This window comes from Mirounga leonina, unplaced genomic scaffold (genome assembly GCF_011800145.1).
Source record: "Mirounga leonina isolate KUSES-001 unplaced genomic scaffold, KU_Mleo_1.0 Mir_168, whole genome shotgun sequence".
NCBI classification, from domain to species: domain Eukaryota; kingdom Metazoa; phylum Chordata; class Mammalia; order Carnivora; family Phocidae; genus Mirounga; species Mirounga leonina.
In genome coordinates this window covers 63,175,875-63,188,199 of record NW_023270426.1, presented here as the reverse complement: position 1 = coordinate 63,188,199, position 12,325 = coordinate 63,175,875, and the positions used below count along the sequence as shown (strand labels likewise).

The following is a 12,325-nucleotide window of genomic DNA, read 5'->3' as shown; positions in this document are numbered from 1 at the left end:
ATGTTAAAAAAATTCTACCAGGGAGAAAAGAATGACACCATTTTCCCCGTCCCCGGTAGGTGGGCCTGGGGGATCCCAGCCACCTGCACTGACGCTAAATTACGTAAAGCAGCCCAGAGACTCCGCGAGAGGCGTCCCAGTCGGTTCTATGGAAACGAGAGACGCGGTGGCCTAGCGCGTTCCTGGCAGGGGATCGACCTGCGGCGCTGCGCAAACAGGGGGCGGGGGAAGCCGCTCAAGCCTGCACTGCAGAGACGCTCGGCGGCGGTCCTAGCCGCGGCAAGGGCGGGGCGGGGCGGGGTCTGCAGCCGCAGCCCACCAACGCGGGCGTAGAGCTCAGCGAGTCCGGGCCAGTGGGAACGGATGGTGGCTGCGGAAGGCAGGAGAAGCGGGCACCGCCAGCGCTCAACCCCAGCCCCTTCCCAATCTCAAAGCCAGGAGCCGCAGAAACTTTGGGGGCATGGAGGAAACAACCCCAGAGAGTCAGGGTACACTGTGTCTTCCGAGCTGAGGCCCTTTACCTTCCCTGCCGGAGAGTCTGGGATGCTTCCCTCGGGTGGCGGTGGTGGCTGGGGAGACGACTGCCGCTGCAGCACTCGTTGCCTCACTAATCCGGGCTCTGGGAAATAATTTCCCGCCGCGCGCTAGGCGGCCCCGGAAGCTATTGTATAATTTCCGGGTGGTTGTCAGTGACGCTCTCGAGCCGTCGTCAGGGTGGTCTGAGCGGGTGCCTGGCTGGATTCTGGCGGGCGGGCCAGGCTTCTGCTACGTCTGCGCCAGACTTGGGAGACTGGTAAGTGATTTTTCTATGTTGCCTCCTGGGCCTGATATTTCCGGCCGGTCGGGGAGCCGTGTAGCATCTTGGCAGGACCAAGAAGTGAGCGGGAGAGGGTTGAACCGGGAGGAGTCTTCATCCAACCCCATGGCGCTTGACCCTCTGCTGCTGGAAAAGGCCCTGGGATCCTGGCTTACCTCCTTCTTCACTAGCAATATCCGTCTCCAACTTGGAACTCGACGTCGGATCCCCAAGTGAGGCCGAAGACACTATATACCGCGACTTGTAGTGCCGAGTCTTTTTTCCAATATTCAAGGAGTGTCATTACTCTCCCATTGGCAGGGTTTAGTCACCCTTGATTCCCGAGAGCTACTTTACCATCTTTGTCCTGAGTACTGTTTCCATTGACCTGGGTCGCACCTTTTACAAACATTTTAGACGGGGAATGAGGGAGTCGTTCATGTTTAGAATTAAACGTTCCCGCCGCTGTTGGAATTGGGTAAGAAGGGGCTTTGTTTTCCTGACTACCATGAGCTAATGGGCTTTACGTACACGCTTTAGCTTTTTTCCGGAAACCTGTGATCAAGAAGATGCACTTGAGAACGAGTGCTCGCGCTCTGCTCCAGGTTTCCTAGATAATGAAGGATTCAGGAGAATTTGGGAGGGACGTCTGAGGTAACCACAATAGTTTTAAAGAGAAAATTGCTTCGGACAGAGGAATAATGTGAGAAGATGTGTTCTTTGAAACGAAGATTTGAACGTTGTAGGGAACCGTGGCTTCTTCTCTTTTTTGTAATGCGGTTTCTTCACGTAAGTAGTTTTCCCACTCTACCTTATATTTAAATCATCACTTTCCCCTAAAAGGCAGCTAATTTTGATTCCCCAGCCAGTTCCAAAAGAGTTCTCAAAATTACTGTACCATGAAGAAAAATGGAGTGTGTTCAGTTTAGAGTCCCTGATGCATTAGCCGAATTCCTTGTTACCTTTTGAGTAATGCAACCATAATGAGGACATCACATTGATACTCTAATCTTGTTGGATAATCGTTCAACCAACTTTTATAATCTTCTCATTTGGTCCCAATTTTGCCATGTTTATTTAATCTTGTGTTATTTCTCCAGCTGAAAGGATTGTAAATAATTTATGGGAGGCAGGGATTTTTTTTTTTTTTGTATTCTTGCTCTTGATTTGTGTTCTTTCAAATTAATACAGCCAACTACTAATACAAGTAGCTACAGTTTGCCACGCACTTTACATTCCTTAAAGTTACTACTGTCCTATAAGAAAAATCATATTACCCCTATTTTGCAAACATTTTATACTGAGACTCAAAGACATTGTGACGGAGACTGAAAGACATTCTCACAAATTATATAACTGACACAATTGAGATTTGAACATAGTCGACTGGACTCCAAACTTTGGCTCTTTTTACTGCTCTTTATACTCATAAATATCCCTAACGTGAATCAGTCTTTTCACTCAGGTAAAATTGGATAGGTACTATGTCACATTCAAAAGTCAAATGGATAGCAAAACTTGAGTATAAAGAGATTTTAGGGATGTATTAATGGGTTAAGGAATTCCTTAAGTTAATGTATTAAGGATTAAGGAATGTGTTAAGTATTTAAGATATTACCGTAGAGTAACTTTGACATATGCATAATCCCGTTTCTTTTGTTGGCCAGTTTGATCATCATCACTCAAATATAATCTCAAGACCATCAGTGTATAGGTGACTCTAAGTCCAGAATATCAGACGTCTCTTTAGTCAGCTTTGCACGCACCCGAGCGTGCGCACACACAGACGTGTATAATGTGTATGGAGAAAAAGAAAAAATGAGTGAATGAGCACAAACTTCATAAAATCTAACTTCGTAATGCCTGTGAGGAATTGTTATTTACTGGTTATTAGGAAAACTTATATTTCATTCATGTAACCCTCAGACAGATGGTGCTTATCACACATTTTAAGGGAGTATCCTTAATTAAACATACCCATTCCAGTATTTTATTTTATGTAGAGAAATAGAAATAGCCTAATTGTCAGGGAATTTACTAAAATCTCATTAAAATGACCAGTATTATAAATAATGTAGAACTTAATTATAAAGAATATCTTGTATAGACACAAGTATATATGTACAGCTAGTTTCATACTTAAATGCATTTTTTTTTTTTTTTACATTTATCAACTTCACTATCTGAAAGATACTTGCTTTACATATCCCATAGGTAGATTTCAGGGATGTTTTGTTTCCAATCAAATTTCAGTGCTTATGAAGATTGAGATTGTATCTGTTTTGTCCATTATCTCATATCCAGCATTTAGCTCTGTGACTGGCATATAGTAGGGGCTCAATAAACATTTATTGAAGGAATGATTACTTTTTAAAATGTTATTTCGTAGAGAAGTATTTGTACATGTTTTTTTAAAAAAGGTCTTGCCATATAAATAAATGCATACTTATTTATTGTTCCTCACTTTGATGCTGAAATGTAATATCCACTCTACATTCATCCATAAAATGCTGTGTGGTCACCTGCAAAGAAAACTGGACAGTGAGATAGGAGATAAGAGAATACCTAGCATTTATTGTTGCTTACTCTGCTATGTGGTGTTTCATTTTGTCCTCACAGAACTATAGGGTAAGTAGTAGTATCCTCGTTTTACAGATGAGAAAACTGAAACCGAGATAAGCTTTGTAAATCGTTCTATGTTACCACAGTCATTAAGTGCCAGAGCTGTGATTTGAGGCTGTTATCATAACCACTCTGCTATACTGCCTCCAATTGGATTTTAATCCTGGCTCACATAACTAGGTGTATACTCAGGGAAATTTATTTCTCTGAGGATCATTTCTCAAATATTCAGATTAATACTTGGGAGTCAGCTAAAGTCAGAGGATTTTACAGGTGGAAGGGACCTTATAGATCAGTTAACTGAACCCCAAGGTGTTATAGATTAAAAATTTGAGAATATACAAAGCTAAAAGGAAAAAGAAATGAAAAATTGCCCATGATTTTACTCCAACCACAGCCTAGCACCTGCCTACTAGCCCTCCCCCCAGTCTGTTGATCTGGTTAGGGAGCAATCCTTTCCTTCCTAGTGAATGGACACCTGTGACTTAGGGCCCAGGCCCAGTCAAAGATGGGAGAGGACCCTGAGGGGCCATCCAGCTTCCTATTTCTGGGGCTCCACCCTGAGAGGACATGGATTCACATCGATGGCGTGGGGATTGGTTTATAAATACCTTGTTCTGATAGGGTGGGGGCTGGGCACTGGCACCTAGCTGAGATGGCACTAGGGGTTTTGGTTTGACTGGGGGTGGGGATTCTCTTAGGCTGTGAGGTCTTCTTGTTTTCTCCATGGCTCCTGCCCCTTTCTGTGATTCTGAGCAACCACCTGCCCCTCTCTGGGCACTAGTTTCCCCATTTGAAGTCACACAATGGATTGGTTAAGGGACATTTGGCTCTCTCCCACGAGTGGCTCCAGGACCTCCATGATGGGGTCAGTCATGGGTCTCCTCTTCCTGACCTGCTTGTGCCCAGATCCCCAGTAGTACTCCTTCTGGAAAATCTTCCATATGCCTTATGCACAGAAAAACAAAACAAACACCACCACCAAAACAAACAAACAAAATACAAACACGCCACCTGCCTTTCAGTATTTAAATACACTGCTGAGTTACTTCGACATCCGGCTCTGACATACTGCACACTACTCGTAGGCTATGTCTTTTTAGAGGCTGGGAAACAACCGGGAATTAATCATTAGAAATGATGATTCTGCGGACTTCTGACTCACCTCATCAGGTGACTCTGGTTAAGGAAAGTGTTTGAGTGGTACAGTCAAAAGGCTGCAGTTGAATCAAGAGATTAAAAAAAAAAGGTAAAAATCAGCATAGTAATACTAAAAAGCCTCTGGAAGTGTGAAAAGAACACTGCCTCCCAGCCTCAACTGCTGATATGTTATTGGAGACAGGTTTTTGAAACAGAGCTCCAGCTATTTCTCTCGAAATTTTGGTTAAAGTACAAGTAGATAAGGGGAGAGGTGGCTCAGGAAATTAAGTTGCTAGTAGTGTATCTATAATATGTATGTATATGAAACATACATAGCTGTTTAAATCATTTGGTGGATTCTTTGCCGAATAACACTGTCAAGAAAATTAATTAAAACTAAACAGACAAAAGACATTGTCATTTTGATTAATTAGGGAAAGCAGTATAACGTAAAGCAGATGAATTCAGAGAAGACCTGCATATGAGCTCAAATTCATGAACTTATTATATATGATCTGGAAGGAGTTACATTTGAGCCCCAATTTGTTCATCTGTCAGTGGTAATACCAACTTTACAAATTTATTAGGATTAAGTGTGATAGTGTGTGAAAGCACACAGGTATCAGAAAAATGTTATTGGGGCGCCTGGGTGGCTCAGTTGGTTAAGCGACTGCCTTCGGCTCAGGTCATGATCCTGGAGTTCCGGGATCAAGTCCCTCATCGGGCTCCCTGCTTAGCAGGGAGTCTGCTTCTCCCTCTGACCCTCCTCCCTCTCATGCTCTCTGTCTCTCATTCTCTCTCTCAAATAAATAAATAAATCTTAAAAAAAAATGTTATTAGGCATTTGTCTAGTTTTGTTGTGGCTTAATGTATGTAATCTAATTGCTTTAAAGTAAGGTGGGGGACACCTGGGTGTCTCAGAGTTGATTAAGCATCTGACTCTTGATTTCAGCTCAGAACTTGATCTTAGGGTAGTGATTTCAAGCCCTGTGTTGCGCATTCAAATCCCAGGTCTGTCTCTAATTGTATGACTCTGGGAACGTTACTTTTCTGCTCTTAGTGTTTGTTTCCTTATTTGTAAAATAGAAATAGTAATAATGTGTTCATAAGCCTTGTGTGAAGATTAAATAATGATGCATACAGTTTAATATGGTGGCTGGACTTCTAAGCGCTTTCTTTGTTGACTCAAATTCCCAGAGAAGTAGATGCTAAGAGGGGATTAGATGTGCTAGAGGCTTATTAGGGAAAAGGCCTATGAAGGATAAAGGAAAGGGAGCAAGAGTAGGAGAGAAGTGCCTTCAGGCCTCAATGCAGGTCAGACAACCTGTGAAGAAGAGAAGGAAAGAAAGTGAGAAGAATGTCCAACTGCCGCACTATTCGAAGAAAGCTTCAGCGGGCCAATGGGGAGTATGTGTTCCAATGTCATCCGTTAGAGGAATCCCGTGTCCCCACAGTGCTCAATATAATGTTCGCTATTTGTAAAAATAACTGATAGTTGTCGCATGCTATAATTTACAAGTGTGTTTAAATTTCACCTCTTGACTTTTACTGTCTGCCCCAACCTCTAAGAAAGGTACAGTCCCAGCCAGACAGTGACGTTATTAACATTTGAGGCACATGTTCTTAGATGAACAACTTCTTATATTTTATAGTATACTTTTGTTAGCCAGAGAGCAGCTAAGAAATCAAAAGTTCCAAATAACAATTGGAAATAAAACATTACCTAAGCAACTGATATTTTGACGTTAGGTAGTTAAACAATATGCTGTTTAAATTTCTAAATTCAGGTAGCCAATAAATGTAACAATCCCCAAAACCTGAGTAATGTTAATATCCATAGTTTGAATATTAGCCCAAACATGAATATCCATTTTTCTTCTTCCCAAAGATACTTCTGTGGTTAAAAAGATCATGATATTTTACTTTTGTAGGTCACCCCTACTCTCTTTTGTTGTGCTTAATAAGCAATTGTAGACATTAGTCAATTCAATGCTTTTCAAATGGCAGGTTATAATCCATCAAGTGAGTACTAGCCTGCATTTTTATTTTAGATATACATGACTTTAGGATTTGGATATAAAATGTGTTTGTTACTGTGCGTTAGAGTCGAATTTTAAAGCAAGAGATTTAGACTAACTTTCATATCTTACATAAGGAAATGAAGACTAAAGAGGTAGTTTAACTTGCCCAGATAACTCAGGAAATATGTGACTTGAGCCAAAAGTTAGGTCTTAAGAATCTAAATTTAGGGCTCTTTTTCATCATACTTCCAAGAAAAGACTTACTGTTTGCTTCTTTTAGGGGACATAATTACTCTATTTTCTAGTTGGTTAATATGGCCATCCTTTTTTGTCACTGGCATTGTTTGCTAAGATTTACTGAAAAGGCTCTTCTCTGACCATTCAGAGAGGTTGTACAGCTGAAGTTGTTCCTAGCAGTTAGCAGCCATGCAACGTCACCTGAAATTACTTTCCATTTTCCCTTTGGGGAACGCAGCTAATCCAACAGTGTAAGTCTGGAGTGTACCTAATTTAAACTGAGGAGTGACAGGAGCTATTTTGAGGAGCATTCTACTTACAAATTATTAATTTTTACTAATATCAGTGAATATTCTGTGCTTCATTGTCATGACATTCTTTACTCATGTTCCTTGCTTTTTTAGACTTCAGCTCACTAAATAATATTTTTTAAATGCAAGTTTGTTGTATAATCCACATGATAATTTATTCCTTTATAATTTCGTAAAGCATCAATTACTTCATTTTCTTTTTTTTTTTTAAAGATTTTATTTATTTATTTGAGACAAAGAGAATGAGAGACAGAGAGCATGAGAGGGAGGAGGGTCAGAGGGAGAAGCAGACTCCCTGCTAAGCAGGGAGCCCGATGTGGGACTCGATCCCGGGACTCCAGGATCATGACCTGAGCCGAAGGCAGTCGCTTAACCAACTGAGCCACCCAGGTGCCCCAATTATTTCATTTTCTAGCATACATTCATAACTGCTCTCAAAAATGCCTGTGGCCTATTTAACTGCTCAAGGGTGAACTCCCTCTGCTAATCACAGAATTGACTGGTAAAGAATTTGGGAGTGGGGTTCTCTGTAAATGGAGCCCTCCTTCCATGCCCTGTTCTTACGTTGCCTTCTCTACGCTGGTATCAGTGAGGCTGCCTCAGCTTATTCCTTTGATAAACTTTATCTGATCATGATCTTTCTGGGACTTTCTCATTTATCTTCCTCAGCAGTTCTCAGACTTTTAGTTTAGGAATCCTTTACACTGTTAAAAATTACTGTTGACCTCAAAGAGTTTTTATGTATGTAATTCTATCTACTTATATTTATTATATTATAAATTAAAATTAACTTTTTAAAAGTAGTTAATTCAATAATAAAGCCTTATGTGTTAACATATAGAGCATTTTTAAAAAATGATTATATTTTCCCAAAGAAAGTTTTTGTGGAAGAGTGACATCATTTCATGTTTTTGCAGTGTCTTTAATGTCTGGCTTAAAGAAGAGAGCTGAATTCTCAGATCTGCTTCTCTATTCACACTGTTGTGATATGTGGTTTTGGGTTGAAGTAAGTGAACAAAATCCAACCTTATACAGACATACAGTTGGAAAAGAAAGGAGTATTTTAGTGGCCTTTTCAGATAGTTGTGAATGTTTTTCTTTGATCCTATACCCAAACTTACTAAGTGGTGGTTTTTTAAAGTTTAATTGCAATGTGATATCTGAAACCCTGTCAGTGAACTTTTTGTAATCTGTAACTTTAAAATGTCCTTGGTCCATCTTGCACTTTCAATGACTCTTTTACATTCATGTGATTTTGTTATATAATGCATCGGCCATGTGAAAATATTGATTCATTGAGGTAAGCTGATCTTCCAAATTTTAATACATTTCGTTATGTTATCAAAAATACTATTTGTTAACATCAGCAGTCTCATCAGGAAAATTTAAAAATATTGGGAAGCTGTCCATCTGACGATATGTGAATTTTCCAAAATTCTTATTTTTTCTTTGAAAACTCTAATTTTATCATTGACAACAAATGCTGTCTAAAGGTTTCCTTGAAGCGAGAGCTCAATTTGGTTAATTTTGAAAAAATGTGTGGTGTACTCAGAGGTTGAACTAATAACTACTAATTTTTACTGCCTCATCGAAGACATTGTTAAGTAAACCTGGCTTTGCTTTTTATTGTAGCTGTGTGGTGGTGAAAAAATATGACTACAGTAGTAAGCAGGATAATATCCCCCCCTCCCCCAGATGCCTACGTCCTGATTCCTGGAACCTGTGACTATGTTAGGTTATAGCGCAAAGAGGAATTAAAGTTGCTAATCAGTTTACCTTAAAATAGTGAGATTATCCTGGATTATCCAAATTGGTCCAGTGTAATCACAGTGGTTCTCAAAAATGGAAGAAGGAGGCTGAAGAGGAATTCAGAGTAATCCAATATGAAAAGGACTCAACCCACAGAGCTAAATAGAAAATGAGGAAAGTGGGCCATGAGCCAAGGAATGAGAGCAGCTTCTAAAAGCTACAAAATGCAACGAAACAATGCGTCCTCTTTAGAGCTTCCCCAAAGGAATGCAACTCTCCTGACCATTTCCTTTTAGCCTGGTGAGACCCATTTTAAGACTTATAACCTAGAGAACTGTAAGATAATATAGTTCTGTGGTTTTATGGCAGTAAATTTGTGGGAAGTAATTACAGCAGCAATAGAAAACTGATACAACTAATACAGTTTGGAGACTACAGTCTGGGTCTGGGCATTATTGCTTTTGCACTATCAGTACAAACATCAAACCTAGTGAATAGCATATGTCTTCTTATTATGAAAATTGTTTTGAACTTTTGAACCCCATGTAAGAATACTGGGACTCCATCAAAAATCTGTGTACCACACTTTGGCATCGCTTTAACTTTTCCTTTGTGCTTCCTGTATGTCAACCACTTGACTAGGTACTAAGATGCAAAAATTAAGAAGGCACAGTCTGATCTTATGAAGATTCAGTTTAAGGGCTCCTGGGTGCCTCAGTCAGTTAAACATCGGACTCTTGGCTTCGGCTCAGGCCATGATCTCACTGGTCATGGGATCCAGTATACCCCCCCCTCCCACCCGGTGGGTATTGGGCTTAAAGATTCTCTCCCTCTGTCCCTGCCCCCACTCATGCATGCACACTCATGCTCTCTCTCAAACAAATAAAATCTTGAAAAGAAAATTCAGTTTAGTGGGTTGAGAGTTGTAAGCAAATCAGTGATTACAGATAGCACAAAATGACTGGTGCCCTAACTAGTATATTTAAGTGAAGTAGAGACCTAAAACCTGTTGTCATGTGCTTTTGGTCTAGTGGGAGATATTACAAAAATAATTACAAGATGCAAAGTGCTATTAAGGAAATACTACGAATGACAGGATGAGGGAGAGATGTTTACATTCCCACTAGCAGATTCTGCGAGTTTTGGTTTCTCCTCATCTTCCCCAATACTTGTTATTGTCTGTCTTTTGATTATAGCCATTCTAGTGACTTATGAAGTGGTATCTTTTGTGGTCTCAATTTGCATTTATCTAATAACAGAGCATCATTTTACTTACTTGTTGGCCATTTGTATATCCTTGGAGAAATGTCTATTCAAATCCTTTGCCATTTTTAAATTGAATTACCTGTCACTTTATTGTTGAGCTGTAATAGTTCTCTAGATTCTGGGATACTATTCCCTTATCAGATACTTGATTCACAAACATTTTCTCCCATTCTGTAGATTGTTGTTTCACTTTATTGATGGTGTGCTTTGAAGCACAGATTTTAATTTTTATGAAATCCAGTTTACCCGTTTTTTTCTTTTGTTGATTCTGCTTTTGGTGTTTTAGGAGACCATTGCCCAACCTACTAAGTTTTACCAGTGATTTCTTTTAAAAATTTTCTATACTTCAGTTCTTATATTTAGGTGTTAGATCAATTTTGAGTTAATTTTTGTGTATCTTGTGATAGAGGAGTCTGACATTTCTTTTGCATGTTGGTATTCAGTTGTCTCACCAACATTTCTTGAAAAGATTTACCTTTCCCTATTGAATTTTCTTGAAATTCTCATCAAAAATCAGCTGGACATGTATGGGTTTATTACTGTACTATAAATTCTATTCCATTGATTATATGTCTATCCTTAAGCCTGTCCTATCACACAGTCTTGATTACTGAAGCTCTGTGGTAAGCTTGGAAAAATGGGAAATGTGAGTTCTCTTTGTTCTTTTTCAAGATTGTTTTTGCTATTCTGGGTCCCTTGTATTTCCATATGAATTTTAAGACTATTTTGTTAATTTCTGCAAAATAAGCAGCTGAGATTTTGATAGGGATTGCATTCATTCTGTACATTAATTTGGGAGGTTTACATCCCAAATTAATGTATAGATACAATGTTACTATATCTTTCAGTCCATAAGACATGGACTTTTCATTTATTTAGGTCTAAGTCAGTTTTTTGAAATGAGGTTTTGTACTTTGAAATGAATGTCTTGCACTCCTTTTGTTAAAATTTTCCAAAGTATTTTATTCTACTTGATGCTGTTGTAAATGGAATTGTTTTCCTAACTTTTTCAAATTCATTTCACCTCAGTGCTAGCATACAGAAATACAATTGAGTTTTATTAGTCTGATGTCTTACAAACTTGGTTGAATGTATTTGTTAGCTCCAATAGTTTGGATTTTTTTTTTTTTTTAAGAATTCCTTAGAATTTTCTACATATGAGATCATGTCATCTATAAGTGAAGATAATTTTATTTCTTCCCTTCAAATCTGGATGCCTTTTATTTACTTTTCTTGCTTAATTGCCCTGACTAGAACTTCCAGTACGGTGTTGAATGGAAGAGTTAAAAATGGACCTTCTTGTCTTGTTCCTGATGTTAAGGGCAAAGCTTTTAGCCTTTTACCATTAAGTATGAGGTCAGCTGTGGGTTCTATTCCTAGGTTTGTTGATTGGATTTCGACACATTCTTCTCTGCACCTATTCAGAACATCATGTAGTTTTCGTTTTTTATTCTGTTAATAAAGTGTATTACATTGATTCATTTTCTTTTGTTGATTCAACCTTATATTCCTGTGATGAATCCTACTTAGTCGTGGTGTATAATTCTATTCACATGTTGTTGGATTCAGTTGGTTCTATTTTGTTGAGTATTTTTGCCTTTAAATTCATAAGGGCTATTGGTTTATAGTTTTCTTGTAATGTTTTTGTGTAGTTTGGTATCAGGGTAATACTTGCCTGAGAAAATGAGTTGGAAAGTGTTCTCTCCTTCTCTACTTTTTGCAAGAATTTGTGAAGGATCTTAATTCTTCTTTAAATATTTGGTAGGATTCACCAATGAAGCCACCTGGCCCTGGGCTTCTCTTTTTGGTAAGATTCTGATTATTTTCATTCTGTTTGTTATAGGTCTGTGCATAATTTTTTTTTTTTTTTTAAATTTTCAGTCATTGCAGTACTTGGTGTCTTTCTAGGAGTTTGTCTATTTTGTCTAGATTATATAATTTGATGATATACAGTTTATAGTATCCTCTTATAATCTATTTCTCTAATGTCGGTAATGTCCCCACTTTCATTCCTAATTTTAATAATTTGAGTCATCCCTCTTTTTTTGGGGGGGGGAGTCAGTCTAGCTAAAGATTTGTTAACGTTGTTAAAGACTCAACATTAGTTTCATTGATTTTACTCCGTTGTTTTTCTCTTCTCTTTTTATTTACTTCAAATCTAATCTTTATTGTTTCCTTCTGCT

The 12,325-nt window shown here is 38.8% G+C and overlaps 2 protein-coding genes across 3 annotated transcripts in view; one reads left to right on the top strand and one right to left on the bottom strand.

The window, feature by feature from the left end:
- SLF1 (SMC5-SMC6 complex localization factor 1) overlaps nucleotides 1-793 on the bottom strand; it is an 83,021-nt gene extending 82,228 nt beyond the window's left edge. Inside the window, exon 1 of the mRNA XM_035014867.1 lies at nucleotides 522-793. The gene's annotated coding sequence lies outside the window, so the exon portion shown is untranslated. The remainder of the gene's footprint in view (nucleotides 1-521) is intronic.
- The window catches only part of KIAA0825 (KIAA0825 ortholog), a 399,584-nt gene continuing 388,016 nt past the window's right edge, over nucleotides 758-12,325 (top strand). The window contains exon 1 of one of the 2 annotated variants that reach the window (XM_035014869.1): nucleotides 758-793. The gene's annotated coding sequence lies outside the window, so the exon portion shown is untranslated. Of the gene's footprint in view, nucleotides 794-1,209; nucleotides 1,586-12,325 lie in introns of those variants that run through there. The other variant, XM_035014870.1, reaches the window with a different exon arrangement.